Source organism: Heterodontus francisci, unplaced genomic scaffold, assembly GCF_036365525.1.
Source record: "Heterodontus francisci isolate sHetFra1 unplaced genomic scaffold, sHetFra1.hap1 HAP1_SCAFFOLD_349, whole genome shotgun sequence".
NCBI lineage: Eukaryota > Metazoa > Chordata > Chondrichthyes > Heterodontiformes > Heterodontidae > Heterodontus > Heterodontus francisci.
The window spans coordinates 503,790-526,944 of record NW_027140807.1 but is presented as its reverse complement, the minus strand read 5'-3'; the positions used below and the strand labels follow the sequence as shown (position 1 = coordinate 526,944).

Here is a 23,155-nt window from a genome sequence, read left to right as displayed (position 1 = left end):
AAATGCAAAAATTTCAGCAGTAACACTGGAAAATATCAATGAGACAGAGCAGAGTCGGCCAAACGTTCACTGAAATCTTACATACTGTATGGGGGTAAACATTTTGCTTGTTAAAGTGATTGCCTGCTTGAGTGAACCGGAGCGATAATGTGCTGTGACTTTAAAATTCGGTTACAGTGTCATTTCCTCCGGAAAATATTAACTCAAAACAAGACTGGAGCTGGAAAATAACATTGTGCAGCTGCACGGAAAGATATCAAACGGAGGCCGTGGGATGTGAACTTTCAAATGGTGCAGCTCAGCTTTCTGCATGCAGGCGCGCTGCACGGTTTGTAAAGTAGGTCATTGCGCCCGAGTTTCACCCTGTGGTTTAACGGAAAGTGCCACCTGTTATTGTTGCTGTGCTCTCCGCTCAGAGGCTGGCAGATTGAGCCCATGTTTGTCTCATTTCCTACTGGGTGAGACGCTGTCTCTGGGCCCCGTGCACCTGCCCCCTCCATGCAGAGGAAATGTGGCTGCTGGGTCAGTGCAGCAAAGTCTGTGATGCCTATTGCAGCTGAATTTCCTTCTTCAGCATTTTTATATCATTCATTTAGTTATGCTTTCAGTCTTCAGTTCCTTATTTTAATTATCTTTCTTCCTCCCCATCATTCTTTTATCCTTTCTTTAATTCTTTTCTTCCATCAATTTTTTTATTTCATCCAATCAAACTTTCTGTTATTGTATCGACCAATTTTCTACCTTTTGTCATTCCTTTCAATCTACTCCTCTCCTTTATTGTTTATCTTTCTTTCTCTCTATCTCTCTTCCTCTCTGTCTTTCTTTCTTGTTCTGATTTCTTCTCTCCATTTTCTTTCCCTTCTCTTTTTCTTTCTCTACTTTCTCATTCCTTCCCGCCCCCTTTTTCCTAAACTCTTCTCTTTCCTTGGATTTCTCTTGCAGTTCTTCTCTCTTTTCTCGTCACGTTCTTTCAATCTCTTTTTTCCCCCTTTTTCACCCAAACAAACTTTCTTTTTTCCTGCCCCCTGTCCTTCCTCCATCCTGTCTTTCTCACTGGAGCTCAGGATGATGGAATTGGATGAAATGTTGATCTCTGCTGCCACCTGCTGTCTGTGATCTTATATGCAGGTCCTGTCAATGAGAGTCCAATGTCAATCTGGTGTACAGAAAAATAGATAGATAGATGGATAGACGGATAGAGAGTTAGATGGATAGATAGACAAGGATTGACTGATAGGTAGAAAGGGATTGATAGATAGATATAAATATAGAAAGCTATTGATAGATATAAAGAGAGTTGGATGGAGACATCAATTGATAAAGTGGTAGATAGATAGATACTAAGAGAGAGATAGGGCGTTAGATAGAAAGATCGATCTCTAGAGACATATATAGGCATATCATATCAGATCATATAGACCTATATAGACATATAGGAGATATAGATGGACAGAAAAGTCAATAGATAGAGATATCAATAGATAGAGAGGGAGATACAGGGAGAGAAATCGAGATGAAGAGATAGATGGATATAACGAAATAGATGGATAGAGGTATCAATAGATAGACAGAGTGTTGGGTAAATAGTTAGTTAAAGAAAGTTATGAATAAATGGATAGATGAACTGTTGGAATAAATGGATAGGTAGATAGTTGGATATAAAGAAAGAAAGTGATGGATGGAGAGAGCAATAGATAGATCGAGTGATATGTGGGTAGATAATGATAGAGAACTAAATAGAAAGATCGAGCAATGCAGGTATAGATATATATATAGGCATATAAGATAGATAGAGATACAGTTGGATAAAGGGATCAATAGATAGAGAAATAGATAGACAGATTGATAGAGAGATGGCTAGACAGATAGATAAATAACTGGATAGAGAGAGTGAAAGAAATGAATTGGGAGTTCTGCAGGTGGTTTAGAGAATAGATAGACAGAGGGATCAACAGATAGATTTGTAGATAAATATTGATGGATAAAGATTCTATATAGAGAGTGAAATAGGTAGACAGACAGATAATTAGATAGCCATAGACAGACAGATAGGGAGGGAGACAGATAGATAGATGGACAGAGAGACAGATAGATAGATAGACAGATAGATAGACAGACAGACAGATAGATAGATAGACAGACAGATAGACAGGCAGATAGATAGATAGATAGATAGATAGATAGATAGATAGATAGATAGATAGATAGATAGATAGATAGATAGATTCAGAGAAACAGAGAGACAGAGAGAGAGAGAAAGAGAGATGGTGCAATAGACATTCTGATAATGAACAGAGGTGTAATGAAAAACAATACCGTGATGTGGGGGTAAATGCTACTCTTGCACATACATTTATAGTTTAACTGCTTGTCTTAAAGATAAAGTGTTGTTCTTCTAAAGGAATCACTACCACACCATTCGTGCAAAATTTTATTGACCTTACAAACACTAATCTGCACACAGGAAACAGATTTCCACGTCCCTTTGTGTGAAGAAATGCTTCCTGACATCACTCCTGAATAGCCTGGCTCGATGTTTGGGTTTAAACCAACTTGTTCTGCCCCCGTGCCCCGCCCCCAACAACAGGATATAGTTTATCTCTATCTATTCTATCAACACATTCAGTCATTTTAAACACCTCAGTCAGATCACCGTTTAATCTTCTATACCTGAGGGAATAAAGAGTCAGCAATGTAAACATCTTGGGTGTTGCATTTCCTTCACACTTGATTGACTGATCAAATATATTTTCAGATTCTCCGACCACAGGGAATCTATCATAGAATCAGAGACTGGTTACAGTACAGAACGAGGCCATTTGGCCCATCGAGTCAATTCCAGCTCTCTGCAAGATCAACCCAGCTAGTGCAACTCCTCCTATCTCCCCTGTTAATTCAATTCGTCGCCCTAACTACCTGCAAATTCCTCTGTACTGCTTTCTTTCCATGTTTTTTTGTGGAAAGACTTTGTCAGAACAACACAGCAGCAGAATCGAATTATACAGAGAGACACAGAGACAGGAAACACGCAGTCAGGATGTGCGGTTATCAGAGTGCAGCTGCAAACGTTTAAACAGCTTAAGAAAGAAAAACAGGCTGGTGTGAGGGTTTAACAGTGAGTGAATCACACGTAGAAACCCGCCCACATTTGTATTTTCCACTCCTAGGGCTGAGGCTCAAAAGAAGGTTGAAGTGTAAGGTAGCAAAGTGTTACGTTACTGGGCTAGTAATCTAAAGGCCTGGGCTAATATCTTGGTGACGTGAATTCGAATCCCAGCAAGGTGGATAATGTACGTTCACTTAGTTAGATAAACATTCACTCCCTCCACCACCGATGCACAGTGGCAGCAGTGTGTACCATCTACAAGATGCACTGTAGCAATGCACAAAGTCTCCTTAGACAGCACCTTCCAAACTCGCGACCTCTACCAACTAGAATGACAAGGGCAGCAGATGCATCGGGACACCACCACCTGCAAGCTCCCCTCCAAGTCACACACCATCCTGACTTGGAACTATATCGCCGTTCCTTCACTGTCGCTGGGTCAAAATCCTGAACTCCCTTCCTAACAGCACTGTGGATGTAACTACCACACATGGACTGCAGTGGTTCAAGAAGGCAGCTCACCACCACCTTCTCAAGGGCAATTAGAGATGGGCAATAAATGCTGGCCTGGCCAGCGACGCCACATCCTATGAACGAATTTAAAAATGATAAAAAGCTGGTCTCAGTCATGGTGAGCATGAAAACTACTGGATTGCCTGAAAAACCCATCTCTCACTGAGAGTAGGAAATCTGTCATCTTTAACCGGCCTGGCCTAAAAGGTGACTCCATTCCTGCAACAATGTGGCTGACTCTGAAATGACTGGGCAAGCCAGTCGGTCAAACAAAAAGCTGTGCTGGGCACCCACCCAGCATCCCTTGTTAACATTCCCGATTGACCCTCCATCCTAAACTCCTCCAAAATGCTGATGTGCCCGCCGTGTTATTTCCTCCCATCCTCAGGAGCCCCTTTCGACTCTGTTCCTGCTGTGTGTTTCTCATGTTGTTTTCTGCTCAGTATCTGTTTTGTATTTTCTCCTGCGAGCTGGCGAACTGCAATGCCTGGTGAAATGTTGTGTAAAGGTGCGAAAAGCAGAGTTAAAACCACAGCGTATCATTTCCACAGATCTTTTTATTAGCCTGCTTGATGTCACAAGAGAGAGAAGGGTGCATCATGAAGAAGCTCAACTTAAAGAAATAAAGCTCAGTGTGCAAACGGGTCAAAGATGGACAGGAGACATCTCAACTAGTTAAAGTAGCTTAACCAGCTCAGCTAACCAGCTGACAAGTGGTTAAATGAATTGAATAGAAATTGAGACATAAATTTTAATTATGTTATAATCCAAATCCTCTAAAAGACCTAATGGGTTTTGCCAGTTGCCAAACTGTTACTAACCAATAGAAAATGACAACATATCAATGACAGGGATATGACCCAATAGCCTCCTCCTCCTTTCCTATATTTTTTCAGGATATGTTGTGACGCGTGCCCTGTTGCAGAGTTTTTGGCCCCGGCTTAGTTAATCGAAACTTTTCGTCAACTTTCCCGAAATCTGGAAGGGGAAAAAAAAGGAAGGAAAAAGATTGAGTCAGTCATGGAATATTTCTTACACAATGCCCTGGGAAGGATTTCGAGTCAGTGGAAACACATTTCATGGCATTTTAAAAGATCCAGAGGAAAGGGTGAGTTTTTCTTAAACTCAGAGCGTTGCTGTCATCTGGAAAGCAATGCCTGAAAAAGTGGACAATTGGATTAAGACTTGAAAGAGTAAATTTTGCAAGGTGATGAGGAAAGGGTGGGGGAGTAGGGCTCTCTCTCTGTCTCCCTTAAACGCTCCCTCTCTCTCTCTCTCTTTCTCTCTCTGTCTCTCGCTTTCTTTCTTTTTGTCTATGTGTTCCTTTCTCTGTCTGTGTCTCTGTGTCACTCTGCCTCTCCGTTGTACTCTCCTCTCTCTCCCTCTCTCTTCCTGTCTCTCCCACTATCACCGTCTCTCCCGCATGTTCTCTCTGTCTATTTCTCTCTCTTAGGTTCTCTCTCTGTCTGTTCCCTGTCTCCCTCTCTCTGTGTCTCTGTGTCTGTCTGTCTTTCCCTTAAATGCTTCTCTCTCTCTCTCTTTCTCTTCCTCTCTCTGTCTGCCTCAATCTTCCTTTCTCACCCTGTCTCTCTTTCATTGCCCAAAACTGTTTCTTCTTAATGTATGTAATACAGACACACTCTCTCTCTGTTCATCCCTCGTATCTCAATTTCACTTTATTTCTGTCGAATTGCCTTTCTCTCTCATTTTATCTCCCCAGACTCTCTCTCCTCTCTCTCTCCTCTGTATCTGTCCTCTATGTTTATCCATCTCTCTCTCTTTTTATCTCTCACTCTCTCTCACACACACAACTTATCCTTAGCTATCCCTTTCTCTCACTGTCTCCAACTGTCTCAGCATTTCCCTCACTGGTTTTTGTCACTCTAGCTCTTTGTCTTACTTTCTGTATATCTCTCTTCTGTCTTTTTCTTTCTCGCTCTCTGTCCCTCCACCCCTCACACTCTCTCTATTACTCTATAGGTACATCTCTCTCATTCTCCTTCTCTATCGCTCATTCTGTCCTCATGTGAGAGGGTAGGGCGATTCAGACTCCTTGGTGCAGGATCTAGATGGATTGCAGTCGAGACAGTGGTGCTAATAGTGTGGTTTCACTGTCGATTCACATGCACAGTGACATTGGACTGGGTTCAGTGATCACACTATGTCTGGGGGAATGTGCCTCACTGAGGCCTAAAACCTGAGAGGATTGAAGTTTACAGAATAGAGAAGTGGTGGTCCGTTTTAAACACTTCATCAAAGTGTCCTGGTAATTCTCATACCACAATCTGTTGCCTCTGTATCCGCTCCACTGAAAGACAGACAAGAAAGACCATAGTCACGCCCTAAAATCCAACTTAATCATTATGTACATTCCGTCAGTGTGTGTGTGTGTATGTTTTGCATGAGAGAGGGGGGGGGGGGGGGAGAGTGAGAGGAGAGAGAGAGATGAGAGAGAGGAGAGAGAGAGAGAGAGAGAGAGAGAGAGAGATGAGAGAGAGAGAGAGAGAGAGAGAGAGAGAGGAGAGAGAGAGAGAGAGAGAGATGAGAGAGAGAGAGAGAGAGAGAGAGAGAGAGAGAGAGAGAGAGAGAGAGAGAGAGAGAGAGAGAGAGAGAGAGAGAGAGAGAGAGAGAGAGATCATAGCAAACAGATAAAATATTGGAAGTCCTCACCTTTCCCTTCACATACGCCGGCAAGAAATTTAAAGAGAAAAATAACTTCAATTATTGTGCATGAAACACAGTTTTTCATATCACACCAAGAACATAAAGTGGGAGAAACTTCTTCACTCTGAGATTTGTGCATTGCATCCAGGCTTCTGTCTCTCTTTCTCTCCTGTCTCTCTCTCCTCTCTCACCCCCACCCCCGTCTCTCCTCTGTCCCTGTGTTTCTATCTGTCTGTCTCTGTCTCTCTTTCTCTCTCTCTCTCCTAGTCTCTCTCTATCTCTATCTATCTGAGTCTTTCTCTCTGACTGTCTCTCTCTCTCTTTCGGTCTCTCTTTCTCTTCCTGTCCTCTCGCTGTGTCTCTGTTTTTCTCTTTCTCTCTGTCTCTCTCTCTTCTCTCTCTCTCTGCCTCTCTCACTATGGCACACTCTAGCTCTGTCTCTCTTTCTCGCCTTGTCTCTGTCTCTGTCTGTCTCTATTTCTGGCTGTCCCTTTCTCGATTTCTTTCTTTCTACCTCTCTCTCTCAGTCTCTGTGTGTCTCTCTCTGTCTCTCATTCTCTTCTTATCTCCATCTCTGTCTTACCCCTTTTATCTCTGTCTCTCTGTCTCTGTCCCTCTTTCTCTGCCTGTCTCTATCTCTGTTTCTTTCTGTCTCTCTTTCTCACTGTCTCTGTCTTTCCCTCTGTCTCAGTGCCTCTCTCTCTCTCTCTGTCGCTCTCTCTCTCTCTGCCTCTCTTTTGCTTCTCTTCTCTCTCCCTCTCTCCCTCTCTCTCTGTGTATGTCTCTCTGTCTTTGTCTCTGTCTGTCTGTCTCTCTCTGTCTATCTCTCTTTTTCTCTCTGTTTCTGTCTCCCTGTCTCTCTTTCTGTCTGTCTCTCTCAATCTCTGTCTCTCTCTCTCTGTCGCTGTCTTTCCCTCTGTCTCTCTGCCACTCTGTGTCTCTGTCTTTCTCTCTGTTTGTGTCTAACTCTCTCTGTGTCTCTGTCTCTCGTTCTATATCTCTCTCTCTTCCTTTCTCTCCTTTTCTCACTGTCTCCGTTTCTCTGCCTCTCAGTGTGTCTCTCTGTCTCTGACTCACTGTCTCTGTCTCTCTCACTCATTCACTTTCCCGCTGTCTTTCTGCCTCTCTCTCGTTCTGTCTCTGTGTGTATGTGTGTGTGTGTCTCTCTCTCCGTCTCTTTCTCTTCCCGTCTCTCTCTCTCTCTCTCTATCTCTATCTCTATCTAACAACCTATCTTTCTCTCTTTCTCTCTGTCTCTCTGTCTCTCTGTCTTTCTGTCTCTGGCTCTCCCTGTCTCTGCCTCTCAATCACTTTGTTTCCGTCTCTCTGTCACTGTCTCTCTCTGTCTCTCTATCTCGTTTCTCTCTGAATCTCTCAATCTCTTTCTTTCTCTCTGTCTTTCCCACTGTCTCTCTGCCTCTCTCTGTCTCTCTTTCTCTCGGTCTGTGGCTCTCTCACAGTCTCTGCATGTCTTTCTCTGTCTGTCTTTCTCTGTCTGTCTGTCTGTCTGTCTGTCTGTCTCTCCTTCTCCTTTTCTCTCTGTCTCAGTTTGCATGTCTCTCTGTGTGTCTCTCTCTGTCTCAGTCTCTCTCTCTGTCTCTGTTTCTCTTTGTGCATGTGTCTCTCTCTCTGTCTTTCTCTCTTTCTCTCTGTCGGTTTCTTTCTTTCTCTCTGTCTCTGTCTCTGTCTCTCTCTATCTCTCTTTATTTCTCTCCTTTTCTCTCTGTCTCTGTCTCTGTCTTTCTGCTTCTCTGTGTGTCTCTCTCTGTCTCTCTCTGTCTCTCTCTATTTCTCTCATTTTCTCTCTGTCTCTGTTTCCCTGTCTCTATGTGTGTCTCTCTGTCTCTGTCTCTGCTTCTCTCTCTCACTGTCTCTGTCTTTCGCACTGTCTTTCTGCCTCTCTCTCTTTCTCTCTCCTGCCTATCCTGTCTATCTCTCACTCAGTGTCTCTCTCTCAGTCTCTCTCTCTTTGACCATGAGTCTCTCTCTTTATGTGTCTCTCTCTATCTCTCCTGTTCTCTCTGTCTCTGTTTCTGTCTCTCTGTTTCTCTCTGTCTCTGTCTCTGCTTCTCTCTCTCACTGTCTCTGTCTTTCACACTGTCTCTCTGCCTCTCTCTCTGTCTCTTTCTTTCCTTTCCTGTCTCTCTCTCTCTCTCTGTCTCTCTCTCAGTCTCTCTCCCTTTGACCATGTGTCTCTCTCTGCATGTGTCTCTCTCTTTCTCTCCTTTTCTCTTTGTCTCTGTTTCTGTCACTCTGTTTCTGTCTCTCTCTGCCTCACTCTCTCTCATTCACTGTCTCTGTCTTTCCCGTTGTCTCTGCCTCTCTCGATCTGTCACACATTTGTCTCTATCTCTCTTCCTGTCTCTGTCTCTCTCTCTCCCCTTGTCTCTCTGTCTCTCTCTTTGTTTCTCTCTCTCTTAGTCTCTCTCTGTCTCTGTCTCTCTTTCTATGTCTTTCTTTCTGTCTCTCTCTCTCTCTATCTTTCTTTCTCTCTTTCGCTCTGTCTCTCTGTCTTTCTGTCTCTGGCTTTCCCTGTCTCTGCCTCTCTTTCTCTCTGTTTCTGTCTCTCTGTCACTGTCTATCTCTGTCTCTCTATCTCGTCTCTCTCTGTATCTCTCAATCGCTTTCTCTCTTTCTCTCTGTCTTTCCCGCTGTCTCTCTGCCTCTCTCTGTCTCTGTCTTTCTCTCTTTCTCTCGTTCTGTGTCTCTCTCAATGTCTCTTCCTGTTTTTCTCTGTCTGTCTTACTCTGTCTGTCTGTCTGTCTCTCTTTCTCCTTTTCTCTCTGTCTCTGTTTCCATGTCTATCTGTGTGTCTCTCTCTGCCTCTGTCAATCTCTCTGTCTCTATTTCTCTTCCTGTCTCTCTTTCTCTCTCTCTCTATCTCTATTTCTCTGTGTATGTGTCTCTCCCTCTGTCTCTGTCTTTCTCTCTATCTCTCTGTCCGTGTCTCTCTTTTTCTCTGTCTCCGTCTCTGTCTCTCTCTATCTCTCTTTATTTCTCTCCTTTTCTGTCTGTCTCTGTCTCTGTTTTTCTATTTCTCTGTGTGTCTCTCTGTCTCTGTCTCTGCTTCTCTCTCTCCCTGTCTCTGTCTTTCCCACTGTCTCTCTGCCTCTCTCTTTCCTTTCCTGTCTCTCTCTCTCTCTGTCTCTCTCTCAGTCTGTCTCTCTTTGACCATGTGTCTCTCTCTGTTTCTGTCTCTCTCTTTCTCTCCTTTTCTCTCCTTTTCTCTCTGTTTCTGTCTCTCTGTTTCTGTCTCTGTCTGCCTCTCTCTCTCTCTCATTCACTGTCTCTGTCTTTCCTGTTGTCTCTGCCTCTCTCGATCTGTTACACATTTGTCTCTATCTCTCTTCCTGTCTCTCTCTCTCTCCTTGTCTCTCTGTCTCTCTCTTTGTTTCTCTCTCTCTGTCTCGGTCTCTCTCTCTCTGTATCTCTTTCTCTGTCTGTCTGTTTCTCTCTCTATCTATCTATCTTTCTCTCTTTCTCTCTGTCTCTCTGTCTTTCTGTCTCTGGCTTTCCCTGTCTCTGCCTCTCTTTCTCTCTGTTTCTGTCTCTCTGTCACTGTCTCTCTCTGTCTCTCTATCACGTCTCTCTCTCTGTCTCTCTCAATCTCTTTCTCTCTCTCTCTGTCTTTCGCGCTGTCTCTCTGCCTCTCTCTGTCTCTCTTTCTCTCGGTCTGTGTCTCTCTCACTGTCTCTGCCTGTCTTTCGCTGTCTGTCTTACGCTCTCTGTCTGTCTGTCTGTCTCTCTTTCTCCTTTTCTCTCTGTCTCTGTTTCCATGTCTATCTGTGTGTCTCTCTTTGTCTCTGTCACCACTCTCTCTGTCTCTGTTTCTCTTCCTGTCTCTCTCTCAGTCTCTCTCTCTGTCTCTGTCTCTCTCTATCTCTCTATATTTCTCTCCTTTTCTCTCTGTCTCTGTCTTTCTGTTTCTCTGTGTGTCTCTCTCTGTCTCTTTCTCTCTCTCTATTTCTCTCATTTTCTCTCTGTCTCTGTTTCCCTGTCTCTCTGTGTGTCTCTCGGTCTCTGTCTCTGCTTCTCCCTCTCACTGTCTCTGTCTTTCCCACTGTCTCTCTGCCTCTCTCTCTCTGTCCCTCTCTTTCATTTCCTGTCTCTCTCTCTCTGTCTCTCTCTCAGTCTCTCTCTCTTTGACCATGTGTTTCTCTCTGCATGTCTCTCTCTCTCTCTCACTCTCTCTGTCTCTCTCTTTCTCTCCTTTTCTCTCTGTCTCTGTTTCTGTCTCTGTGCTTCTGTCTCTCTCTGCCTCTCTCTCTCTCATTCCCTGTTTCTGCCTTTCCCGTTGTCTCTGCTTCTCTCGATCTGTCACTCATCTGTCTCTGCCTCTCTTCCTGTCTCTGTCTCTCTCTCACTCTCCTTGTCTCTCTGTCTCTCTTTTTGTTTCTCTCTCTCTGTCTCTCTCTCTGTCTCTCTTTCTCTGTCTGTCTGTCTCTCTCTCTCTCTGTGTATGTCTGTCTCTGTGTCTCTCTCTGTCTCTATCTCTCTGTCTGTCTCTCTCTTTTTCTTTCTGTCTGCCTCTTTCTCTATTTCTTTCTCTCCCTCTCTCTTTGTATCTGTGTGTCTCTCTCTTTCTCTCTGTCTGTTTCTCTGTTTCTCTCTCTCTGTTTCTCTCTGTTTTTCTCTCCATCTCTTTCTCTGTCTCTCTCTCTCTGTCTCTTTCTCCGTGTGTCTGTCACTGTATCTCTCTCTGTCTCTATCTCTCTGTCTGTCTGTCTGTCTCTTTCTCTTTCTGTCTGTCTCTTTCTCTATTTCTCTCTCTCTCAATCTATCTGGTTCTCGGTCTCTCTCTCTGTCTCTCTCTCTTTCTCCCTCTCTGTCTGTCTCTGAGTGCTAACCATTTGGGTGAACATAAGGTTATTGACAGTTACTGAACCGAGGCGTAAAATAGAGTAATGGTAGAGATTTAGATTTATATAACAGAATGGTGGAACAAGCCTGAACGGCTGAATGGCCTCGGCCTCTTCCTGTGTTCTTCAGTCTCACCTATTATGTAGACTTCCCCAAGCTATGAATTCCCTCATCCCTGGAACCATTGCCGTGAATATTTTGTGCACCCTCTCTAACGCCTTCACATACTCCCTCAAGGCTGCATTGATAAAGGTTCAGTATAGCTTCCTTGCTTTGGGCTCGGGTGGAGCGGAGGTGATTCCAGGCATTGCAGACACTCACCTGCCTTACTGCTGATCTTGGCATCTTGAGAAATCTCTGCGCCGGCTTTACTGTAATGGGTCACTTTGCAGGAATACTGATTGCGGGTCCCATTCGGCCATGAGAACCCTCACCCTACTGGTCCACGCTGTAGCGGCCTGCATCATCCTTTACCTGCCTGTCAGTCAGCACATCCTTCGTCTCGATCTCCTCGTTGCCCCCCGCCCAGGAGAACTTAACGTAGTCCGAGAAGAAGCCACTGGCCAGGCAGACAATAGTGGCTTTCATAGGGGCCCTGATTTCTTCATCCGACAGCTCAAAAACGGTCACAGTGGGATGGTTAACCTCTTGGTCTGCCTCTGTGGGAGAGCAAAACATGAGTGTTAGGAACGGTGGGGATGGAAGCGGGGTGGGGTGGGGAGGGGGGGTTGTGGCGAGGGGTGGGGCGTGTGTTTACCCCAGCGTTCATTCTCCTTCACCACAACTTCGACAGTTTGTTGTAGACTCTGTAAAAGAAAGGAGGGAGGGGAAAAAACAGGGAATTACAGACCAGTTAGCCTTACATCAGTAGTGGGGAAAATGCTGGAGACTATTATAAAGGATGTGATAACAGAACAGAGATTGGGAGGGTTATAGGGGCTGGAAGAGGTTACAGAGATAAGGAGTGTTGCAGGGGCTGGAGGGGGTTACAGAGATAGGGAGGGTTGTAGAGGCTGGAGGATGTAACAGAAATAGGGAGGATTCAATTTAGTTATACAGCACTGAAACAGGCCCTTCGGCCCACCGAATCTGTGCCGACCATCAACCACCCATTTATACTAACCCGACACTAATTCCATATTCCTACCACATCCCCACCTGCACCTACCTATACTAGGGGCAATACATAATGGCCAATTTACTTATCAACCTGCAAGTCTTTGGCACGTGGCAGGAAACAAGAGCACCCGGAGGAAACCCAAATGGACACAGAGAGAAATTGCAAACTCCACACAGGCAGTACCCAGCATTGAACCCGGGTCGCTGGAGCTGTGAGGCTGCGGTGCTCGCCACTGAGCCACTGAGGGTTGCAGGGGCTAAAGAGGTTACAGAGATAGGGAGGGTTGTAGGGGCTGGTTGAGTTACAGAGCGAGGGAGAGCTGTAGGGACTGGGGGAGGTAACAGAGATTGGGAGAGTTGCAGGGGCTGGTAGAGTTTACAGATATAGGGAGGGGCTTAGGGGTTGGAGGAGGTTCCAGAGATAGGGAGGGTTGTGGTGGCTGGAGGAGGTTACAGAGATAGGGAGGGTTGTAGTGACTGGAGGAAGTAATAGAGATAGGGAGTGCTGATGGGGCTGGAGGAGGTAACAGAGATAGGGAGTGTTGTAGGGGCTGGTAGAGTTTACAGATATAGGGAGGGGATTAGGGGCTGGAGGAGGTAACAGAGATAGGGAGGATTGTAGGGGCTGGAGGAGGTTACAGAGTTTGGGAGGGTTGTGGTGGCTGGAGGAGGTTACAGAGATAGGGAGGGTTGTAGTGACTGGAGGAAGTAATAGAGATAGGGAGTGCTGATGGGGCTGGAGGAGGTAACAGAGATAGGGAGTGTTGTAGGGGCTGGTAGAGTTTACAGATATAGGGAGGGGATTAGGGGCTGGAGGAGGTAACAGAGAGAGGGAGGATTGTAGGGGCTGGAGGAGGTTACAGAGTTTGGGAGGGTTGTGGTGGCTGGAGGAGGTTACAGAGATAGGGAGGGTTGTAGTGACTGGAGGAAGTAATAGAGATAGGGAGTGCTGATGGGGCTGGAGGAGGTAACAGAGATAGGGAGGGTTGTGGTGGCTGGAGGAGGTTACAGAGATAGGGAGGGTTGTAGTGACTGGAGGAAGTAATAGAGATAGGGAGTGCTGATGGGGCTGGAGAAGGTAACAGAGATAGGGAGTGTTGTAGGGGCTGGTAGAGTTTACAGATATAGGGAGGGGATTAGGGGTTGGAGGAGGTAACAGAGATAGGGAGGATTGTAGGGGCTGGAGGAGGTTACAGAGTTTGGGAGGGTTGTGGTGGCTGGAGGAGGTTACAGAGATAGGGAGGGTTGTAGTGACTGGAGGAAGTAATAGAGATAGGGAGTGCTGATGGGGCTGGAGGAGGTAACAGAGATAGGGAGTGTTGTAGGGGCTGGTAGAGTTTACAGATATAGGGAGGGGATTAGGGGCTGGAGGAGGTAACAGAGATAGGGAGGATTGTAGGGGCTGGAGGAGGTTACAGAGTTTGGGAGGGTTGTGGTGGCTGGAGGAGGTTACAGAGATAGGGAGGGTTGTAGTGACTGGAGGAAGTAATAGAGATAGGGAGTGCTGATGGGGCTGGAGGAGGTAACAGAGATAGGGAGTGTTGTAGGGGCTGGTAGAGTTTACAGATATAGGGAGGGGATTAGGGGCTGGAGGAAGTTACAGAGATGGGGTGGGGTGTAGTGGCTGGAGGAGGTAATAGAGATAGGGAGTGCTTTAGGGACTGGAGGAGGGAACAGAGATAGGGAGGTTTGTAGGGGCTGGAAGACGTTACAGAGATAGGGAGGGGTGCAGGGGCTGGAGGAGATAACAGAGATAGGGAGTGGTGTCGGGGCTGGAAGAGGTTACAGAGACAGGGGGCTTTAGGGGATGGAGGAGGTTACAGAGATAGGGAGGGTTGTAGGGGCTGGAAGAGATTACAGAGATAGGGGTGGGTGTAGAGGCTGGAGGATGTTACTGGGATAGGACGGGTTTTAGGGACTAGGAAGAGGTTACAGGGATAGGGAGGAGTGTGGAGGCAGGAGGTTACAGTGATAGGGAGGGCTGTAGGGGCTGGAGGTGGTAACAGAGATAGGGAGGGTTGTAGCGGCTGGAAGATGTTACAGAGATAGGAAGGGGAGTCGAGGTTGGAAGAGGTTACAGAGATAGGGAGGGTTATCAGGGTTGGAAGAGGTTTCAGAGATAGGGTGGGTTGTAGAGGCTGGAGGAGGCTATAGAGTTAGGGAGGGTTGTTGGGGCTGGTAGAGTTATCAGAGATAGGGAGAGCTGTAGGGGCTGGGGGAGGTAACAGAGATAGGGAGGGCTGTAGGGGCTGGTAGAGTTTACAGATATAGGGAGGGGTTTAGGGGCTGGAGGAGGTTACAGAGTTAGGGAGGGTTGTAGGGGCTGGAGGAAGTTACAGAGATAGGGTGGGGTGCAGGGGCTGGAGGAGGTTACAGAGATAGGGAGGGTTGTAGTGGCTGGAGGAGGTTACAGAGATAGGGAGGGCTGTCGTGGCTGGAGGAGGTAATAGAGATAGGGAATGCTGTGGGGGCTGGAGGAGGTAACAGAGATAGGGAGGGCTGTAGGGGCTGCTAGAGTTTACAGATATAGGGAGGGCTTTAGGGGCTGGAGGAGGTAACAGAGAAAGGGAAGGTTGGAGGGGCTGGAGGAGGTTACAGAGATAGGGTGGGGTGTAGTGGTTGGAGGAGGTTACAGAGATAGGGAGGGTTGTAGTGGCTGGAGGAGGTTACAGAGATAGGGAGTGCTGTAGTGGCTGGAGGAGGGAACAGAGATAGGGAGTCTTGTAGGGGCTGGTAGAGTTTACAGATATAGGGAGGGATTTAGGGGCAGGATGAGGTTACAGAGTTAGGGAGTGCTGTAGGGGCTGGAGGAGGTAACAGTAATAGGGAGGGTTGTAGGGGCTGGAAGACGTTACAGAGATAGGGATGGGTGCAGGGCCTGGAGGAGATAACAGTGATAGGGAGTGTTGTCGGAGCTGGAAGAGGTTACAGAGATAGGGAGGGTTGCAGGGGCTGGAGGAGGTTACAGAGATAGGGTGGGGTGTAGGGGTTGGAGGAGGTTAAAGAGATAGGGAGGGTTGTAGTGGCTGGAGGAGGTTACAGAGATAGAGAGGGTTGTAGTGACTGGAGGAGGTAATAGAGATAGGGAGTGCTGTAGTGGCTGGAGGAGGTAACAGAGATAGGGAGTCTTGCAGGGGCTGGTAGAGTTTACAGATATAGGGAGGGGTTTAGGGGCAGGAAGAGGTTACAGAGTTAGGGAGTGCTGTAGGGGCTGGAGGAGGTAACAGTGATAGGGTGGGTTGTAGGGGCTGGATGACGTTACAGAGATAAGGATGGGTGCAGGGCCTGGAGGAGATAACAGAGATAGGGAGTGTTGTCGGAGCTGGAAGAGGTTACAGAGATAGGGAGGGTTGCAGGGGCTGGAAGAGATTACAGAGATAGGGATGGGTGTAGAGGCTGGAGGAGGTTACTGAGATAGGGAGGGTTTTAGGGACTAGGAAGAGGTTACAGGGATAGGGAGGGGTGTAGAGGCTGGAGGTGGTTACAGAGATAGGGAGGGCTGTAGGGGCTGGGGGAGGTAACAGAGATAGGGAGGGTGGTAGAGGCTGGTAGAGTTTACAGATATAGGGAGGGGTCTAGCGGCTGGAGGAGGTTACAGAGTTAGGGAGGGTTGTAGGGGCTGGAGGAGGTTACAGAGATAGGGAGGTTTGTCGGGGCTGGAGGAGGTAACAGAGATATGGAGGGTTATAGGCGCTGGAGGAGGTTACAGAGATAGGGAGGGTTGAAGGGACTGGTGGAGGTTACAGAGATAGGGAGGGTTGAAGGGTCTGGAGCTGGTAACAGAGATAGAGAGAGCTGTCGGAGCTAAAGCAGGTTACAGAGATGGGGAGGGGTCCAGTGGCTGAAGGAGGTTACAGAGATAGGGACGGGTGTAGGGGCTAGAGGAGGTAACAGAGATAGGGAGAGCTGTAGGGGCTGGAGGAGATAACAGAGTTAGGGATGGGTGTAGGAGCTAGAGGAGGTTACAGCGATAGGGTGGGTTGTAATGGCTGAAGGAGGTTACATAGATGGGGAGGGTTGCAGGGTCTGGTGGAGGTTACAGAGGTAGGAAGTGTTGTAGGGGCTGGAGGAGGTAACAGAGTTAGGGATGGGTGTAGGGGCTGGAGGAGGTAAACGAGATAGGGAGAGCTGTCGGGGCTACAGGATGTTACAGAGTTATGGAGGGGTGCAAGGGCTGGAGGATGTTGCAGAGATAGGGAGTGTTGTAGGGGCTGGAGGAGGTTGCAGAGATAGGGAGGTGTGTAGGAGCTGGAGGAGGTTACAGAGATCAGGAGAGCTGTCGGGGCTGGAGGAGGTTACTGAGATAGGGAGGGTTGTAGGGACTGGTGGAGGTTACAGAGATAGGGAGGGGTGTCGGGGCTGATGGAGGTTACAGAGAAATGGAGGGTTGTAGGGGCTGGAGGAGGTTGCAGAGATAGGGATGGGTGTTGGGGCTGGAGGATGTTACAGAGATAGGGAGGGTTGTAGGGGCTGGAGGAGGTTACAGAGATAGGGAGGGTTGTAGGGGATGGAGGAGGTTACAGAGTTAGGGAGGGTTGTAGGGGCGGGAGGAGGTTACAGAGTTAGGGAGGGTTGTAGGGGCTGGAGGAGGTTACAGAGGTAGGGACGGTTCGCGTGGGGTTGCATTTTGCACTGATCTTACACTGTTAATCCACTTCCGTTTCCAAAGTACACGTGGTTATAATTTCCCGTATTCACGCCACCACATTGCTCACGTAAAAGGCCTTCAAACCATTACTCTGTCAGTTATGAGCCGCCTCTGAGACAGAACCCTCTCTGACCCTCATTGCCCGAGTCCCAGTCCAGAGCTGCAAGCCGATCATCCAGGGCAACACTACCACCAGGACTGAGAGAAAAGGAGACTTAGAACAGGAGTGTGTAGGAAAGCGAGGGAGTGGTAGTTGATTGAACACAAACGAAGGATGGCAAGGAGAGAGGGGGCAAGCAGAGACAAACAACAGGGAAAGGGAAGAGGGCAAGGAGAGAGAGAGATAAGGATAAGAAATAATGAGGATGAGGAACTTAGTGGCAGAAACTGTGAACGAAAGAGAAATAAAGTGAGTTCACACAAGATGTACTGCAGGCCTCCCAACAGCGAGCGTGAGATAGAGGTACAAATATGTAAACAGATTATGGAAAGATGTAGGAGCAACAGGGTGGTGGTGATAGGAGATTTTAATTTTCCCAACATTGACTGGGATTCGCTTAGTGTTAGAGGTCCAGATGGAGCAGAATTTGTAAGGAGCATCCAGGAGGGTTTTCTAGAGCAGTATGTAAATAGTCCAACTCGGGAAGGGGCCATACTGGACCTGGTGTTGGGGAATGAGCCCGGCCAGGTTGTTGAAGTTTCAGTAGGGGACTACTTTGGGAATAGTGATCACAATTCCGTAAGCTTTAAAATACTCATGGACAAAGACGAGAGTGGTCCAAAAGGGAGAGTGCTAAATTGGGGGAAGGCCAACTACACCAAAATTCGGCAGGAGCTGGGAAATGTAGATTGGCAGCAGCTGTTTGAAGGTAAATCCACATGTGATATGTGGGAGGCTTTTAAAGAGAGGTTGATTAGCGTGCAGGAGAGACATGTTCCTGTGAAAATGAGGGATAGAAATGGCAAGATTAGGGAACCATGGATGACAGGTGAAATTGTGAGAATAGCTAAGAGGAAAAAGGAAGCATACATAAGGTCTAGGTGGCTGATGAAAGACGAAGCTTTGAAAGAATATCGGGAATGTAGGACCAATCTGAAACGAGGAATTAAGAGGGCTAAAAGGGGTCATGAAATATCTTTAGCAAACAGGGTTAAGGAAAATCCCAAAGCCTTTTATTCATATATAAGGAGAAAGAGGGTAACTAGAGAAAGGATTGGCCCACTAAAGGACAAAGGAGGAATGTTATGCTTGGACTCAGAGAAAATGGGTGAGATTCTAAACGAGTACTTTGCATCGGTATTCACCGAGGAGAGGGACATGACGGATGTTGAGTTTAGGAACAGATGTTTGATTACTCTAGGTCAAGTCGGCATAAGGAGGGAGGAAGTGTTGGGTATTCTAAAGGGCATTAAGGTGGACAAGTCCCCAGGTCCGGATGGGATCTATCCCAGGTTACTGAGGGAAGCGAGAGAGGAAATAGCTGGGGCCTTAACAGATATCTTTGCAGCATCCTTAAACACGGGTGAGGTCCCGGAGGACTGGAGAATTGCTAATGTTGTCCCCTTGTTTAAGAAGGGTAGCAGGGATAATCCAGGTAATTATAGACCGGTGAGCCTGACGTCAGTGGTAGGGAAGCTGCTGGAGAAGATACTGAGGGATAGGATCTATTCCCATTTGGAAGAAAATGGGCTCATCAGTGATAGGCAACATGGTTTTGTGCAGGGAAGGTCATGTCTTACCAACTTAATAGAATTCTTTGAGGAAGTGACAAAGTTGATTGATGAGGGAAGGGCTGTCGATGTCATATACATGGACTTCAGTAAGGCGTTTGATAAGGTTCCCCATGGCAGGCTGATGGAGAAAGTGAAGGCGCTTGGGGTCCAAGGTGTACTAGCTAGATGGATAAAGAACTGGCTGGGCAACAGGAGACAGAGAGTAGCAGTAGAAGGGAGTTTTTCAAAATGGAGACGTGTGACCAGTGGTGTTCCACAGGGATCCGTGCTGGGACCACTGTTGTTTGTGATATACATTAATGATTTGGAGGAAAGTATAGGTGGACTGATTAGCAAATTTGCAGACGACACTAAGATTGGTGGAGTAGCAGATAGTGAAGGGGACTGTCAGAGAATACAGCAGAATATAGATAGATTGGAGAGTTGGGCAGAGAAATGGCAGATGGAGTTCAATCAGGGCAAATGCGAGGTGATGCATTTTGGAAGATCCAATTCAAGAGTGAACTATACAGTAAATGGAAAAGTCCTGGGGAAAATTGATGTCCAGAGAGATTTGGGTGTTCAGGTCCACTGTTCCCTGAAGGTGGCAACGCAGGTAAATAGAGTGGTCAAGAAGGCATACGGCATGCTTTCCTTCATCGGACGGGGCATTGAGTACAAGAGTTGACAGGTCATGTTACAGTTGTATAGGACTTTGGTTCGGCCACATTTGGAATACTGCGTACAGTTCTGGTCGCCACATTATCAAAAGGATGTGGATGCTTTGGAGAGGGTGCAGAGGAGGTTCACCAGGATGTTGCCTGGTATGGAGGGCGCTAGCTATGAAGAGAGGTTGAGCAGATTAGGATTATTTTCATTAGAAAGACGGAGGTTGAGGGGGGACCTGATTGAGGTGTACAAAATCATGAGAGGTATAGACAGGGTGGATAGCAAGAGGCTTTTTCCCAGAGTGGGGGTTTCAATTACTAGAGGACACGAGTTCAAAGTGAAAGGGGAAAAGTTTAGGGGGGATATGCGTGGAAAGTTCTTTACGCAGAGGGTGGTGGGCACCTGGAACGCATTGCCAGCGGAGGTGGTAGATGCGGGCACGATGGAGTCTTTTAAGATGTATCTAGACAGATACATGAATGGGCAGGAAGAAAAGAGATACAGAACCTTAGAAAATAGGCGACATGTTTAGAGAGAGGATCTGGATCGGCGCAGGCTTGGAGGGCCGATGGGCCTGTTCCTGTGCTGTAATTATCTTTGTTCTTTCTTTGTTCTATGACACCAAGGATGAGAGACTTCAGTTAATGTGGAGAGACTGGAGGAGCTGGGATTGTTCTCCTGAAGAGACGGTTCAGGGGAGATTTAACAGAGACGTTTGCAATCGGTCATGGTTTTGACAGAGTAAATGAGGCGAAACTGTTTCCCGTGACACAAAGCAGCGAGCTGTTGTGATGTGGAATGCACTGCCTGAAAGGGCGGTGGGATTGACTCAGAGTATTACAAAGAGAATTGGGTCAACAGCTGAAGGGAGGAATTGCAGGTCTATAGCGATAGGGTGGGAGGGAACTGGGATCAATCAGACAGCTGCAGAAAAGAGCCAACCCTGGCACCATGGTCAATGTTCCAGAACTGTATTGCTCTCTCTGACTGAATCTCTCTCTCTCTCTCTCTCTACCTGAATCTCTCTCTCCTTTTCTCTCTCAATCTCTATAAATCTCTCCCTCGCTGATTCTCTCCCTCTCTCCCTGAATCTCTCCCTCTCTCTCTGAATCGGTCCCACTCTCTCTCTCTGAATCTCTCCCCCTCTCTCTCTTGGGTTCTCTCCCTCTCTCCCTGAATCTCTCCCTCTCTCTCTGAATTGCTCTCTCTCTGACTGAATCTCTCGCCCTCTCTCTGCCTGAATCTCTCTCTCCTTTAGTCTCTCAATCTCTGTAAATCTCTGTCTCTCTTGGGTTCTCTCCCTCTCTCCCTGAATCTCTCCCGCTCTCTCTGAATTGCTCTCTCTCTCTCTCTAAATCTCTCTCTCTCTCTGTCTGAAACCCCCCCCACTCTGAATCGCTCCCACTCTCTCTCTTTCTGCCTCTCTCTCTCTGAATTGCTCTCTCTCTCTCTCTCTCTAAATCTCTCTCTCTCTCTGAAACACCCCCCACCCTCTGAATCGCTCCCACTCTCTTTCACTCTGCCTCTCTCTCTCTGAATTGCTCTCTCTCTCTCTAAGTCTCTCTCTCTCTCTCTCTGAAACACACCCCTTCCCTCTGAATCACTCCCACACCCTCTCTCTCTCTCTGCCTCTCTCTCTCTCTGAATATCTCCCCCTCTCTCGAAATCACTCTCTCTCTCTTTCTGAAAAAAATTCTCTCTCTCTGCCTCTCATTCTCTCTCGGAGTGTTTCTCTCTCAATGTGTGATTCTCTCTCTCTGTTTATCTCACTGGCTTTCTGTCTGCCTCTCTACTGCCTGCAGTCTCTCTCTCTCTCTCTCTCTCTGTTACTGTTTACTTTTTCTCTCCGTTTCTTTCTCTCTCTCTCTCTCTTCCCTCTCTCTTTCTCTCTGTTTCTTTCCATCTATCTCTGTGTCATCACTCTCTCTGTGTTTCTTTCCCTCTCTCTCTGTTTCTTTCCCTCTCTTTCTGCATCTTTCTCTCTCTCTGGTTCCATTTTTTGCTCGCCATTTTTTCTATCTCACATTTTTCTCTGCTTATTTCCTTTTCTGTTTATTTCCCCCTCTCTGCACCAAAGAGACACAATGATCAAATGGCCTCTTCCAACACAATAATAAGATTCCATCTGGTCAGACACGGTAAACTCAGAGATGTTATTGTGCGTACCGGCTCCTTTTGCCCCCCAACTCAACCTCCAGCACCTGGACTCGAGCATTACTTACCCAGTACGGTGAGTCGGGTCCTACCTCCGAAGGTAGCTGGATCGTTCACCACAGAGAGTGAACCCACCATTGAAACCTCCCTCCCCCAGCAAGCCTCTCGCCTTGCCTGGGCAGTTTGCTATCTCTTCAGTGGGCATGTGCCCCATGAGATGGTCAACTCAGGATTCAGTCTGCTCCTGCCTGTCCTGACAGTGGAGGTACCTTGCTGCAGGGGTAGGGATTTCCTGGGCACTGGGGCAGGCAGTCGGGCAGCCTGTGAGAAGGGCAAGAGGATGGTGGAGTTCTTGCACGGGGTGAGCACAGGAATGTAACACGGTGCTATACTGACCTCCCACGATGTTACAAAGCAGTTCAATAAAACCTCTCCCCCCCTCTCTCTCTCTCTCTCATTTTTCTGTCCCTTTATCTCTCACTTCAAATTTCCCTATTAATCACGTGTCCTTCCCTTTTCCGAGTTATTATCCCATTGGAAGTCTCCTGTTTCCATAAACACTTTCTCTCCTCCATATTATAATCTTCTTCTCCCTGCATAAGTCTCGCGACAAGTCTTTCTCTCTCTGTGACTCCATTCCTGTCTCTGTCTGTCTTTCTCTCTCTCTCTATCTCTCCCCGTCCCTCTGAAACCCTTTTCTGTCTCTGTCTCCCTCTTTCTCTGTCTCACCCTCTCTCTCTCTCTTTGCATCTCTGTCTCCCTCTCTCTCTGTCTCTCTGTCTCTCTCTATCTCTATCCCTCTCTCTCTCTCTCTATCTATCTATCTTCCTCTCTCTTTGTCTCTCTTTCTGTCTTGGTCTGTCTGTCTGTCTCCCTCTCTCTCTGTGTCTCTCAATCTCTTTGTCTTGATCTCTGTTTTGCTTCTTCCATTTATTCATTTTCTCCCTTTCTCTCTCTCTATCTTTGCCTGTCTCTGATGTTCTTCCTTTTCTCTCTCAGCATCACATCTCTCACTGTCTCTCGTTCTCTGCCTCTCTTTGTCTCTTTCTGTCTCTCCCAGTCTCTCCATCTCTGTCTCACTATTTCACTCTGTCTCTCTTACTGTGTCTAAAACTATCACACTATATCTCTGTCTATCTGTCTCTGACTGTCTGTCTGTCTCTCTCTGTCTGGCTGTCTGTCTGTCTCTCCCTCTGTCTCTCTGTTTGCCTGTCTCTCTTTCTCCCTCTCCATCTCTCTGTCTGCCTCTCTCTCTCTCTCTGTCCCTGTCTCTCCCTCTGCTTCTTTGTCTTGTTCTCTGTTTACCTTTACTCCTTCTCTCCCTTTCTCTCTCTCTCTATCTTTGCCTGTCTCTGACGTTCTTCTTTCTTCTCTCTGCCTCTCACTCTCACTGTCTCTGTCTGCCTCTCTCTCTGTCTCTCTCTTTCGCTCTGTCTCTCCATCTGTCTCACTACCTCACTCTGTCTCTCTTTCTCGGCCTCACGCTATTTCACTCGATCTCTGTCTGCTGTCTCTCTCGGTCTCTCTCTCTGTCTCTCCCTGTCTCTCTCTCTCTGACTCTCTCTGCCTCTTTGTCTTGTTCTCTGTATCCTTCCTCCCTTTACTCTTTCTCTCCCTTTCTCTCACTCTATCTTTGCCTGTCTCTGACGTTCTTTTTTCTCCTCTCTGCCTCTTCGACTCTCACTGTCTCTGTCTGCCACTCTCTCCGC

The 23,155-nt window shown here is 47.1% G+C and overlaps 1 long non-coding RNA gene across 1 annotated transcript; it reads right to left on the bottom strand.

Annotated features, from left to right (window-relative positions):
• Nucleotides 1-4,158: 4,158 nt before the first annotated feature.
• Nucleotides 4,159-11,550, bottom strand: LOC137361209 (uncharacterized). Its single transcript, XR_010972109.1, has 2 exons — nt 11,465-11,550; nt 4,159-4,597 (listed from the first exon to the last, which is right to left on the bottom strand). It is a non-coding gene; the product is annotated as an uncharacterized lncRNA (long non-coding RNA).
• Nucleotides 11,551-23,155: the final 11,605 nt, after the last annotated feature.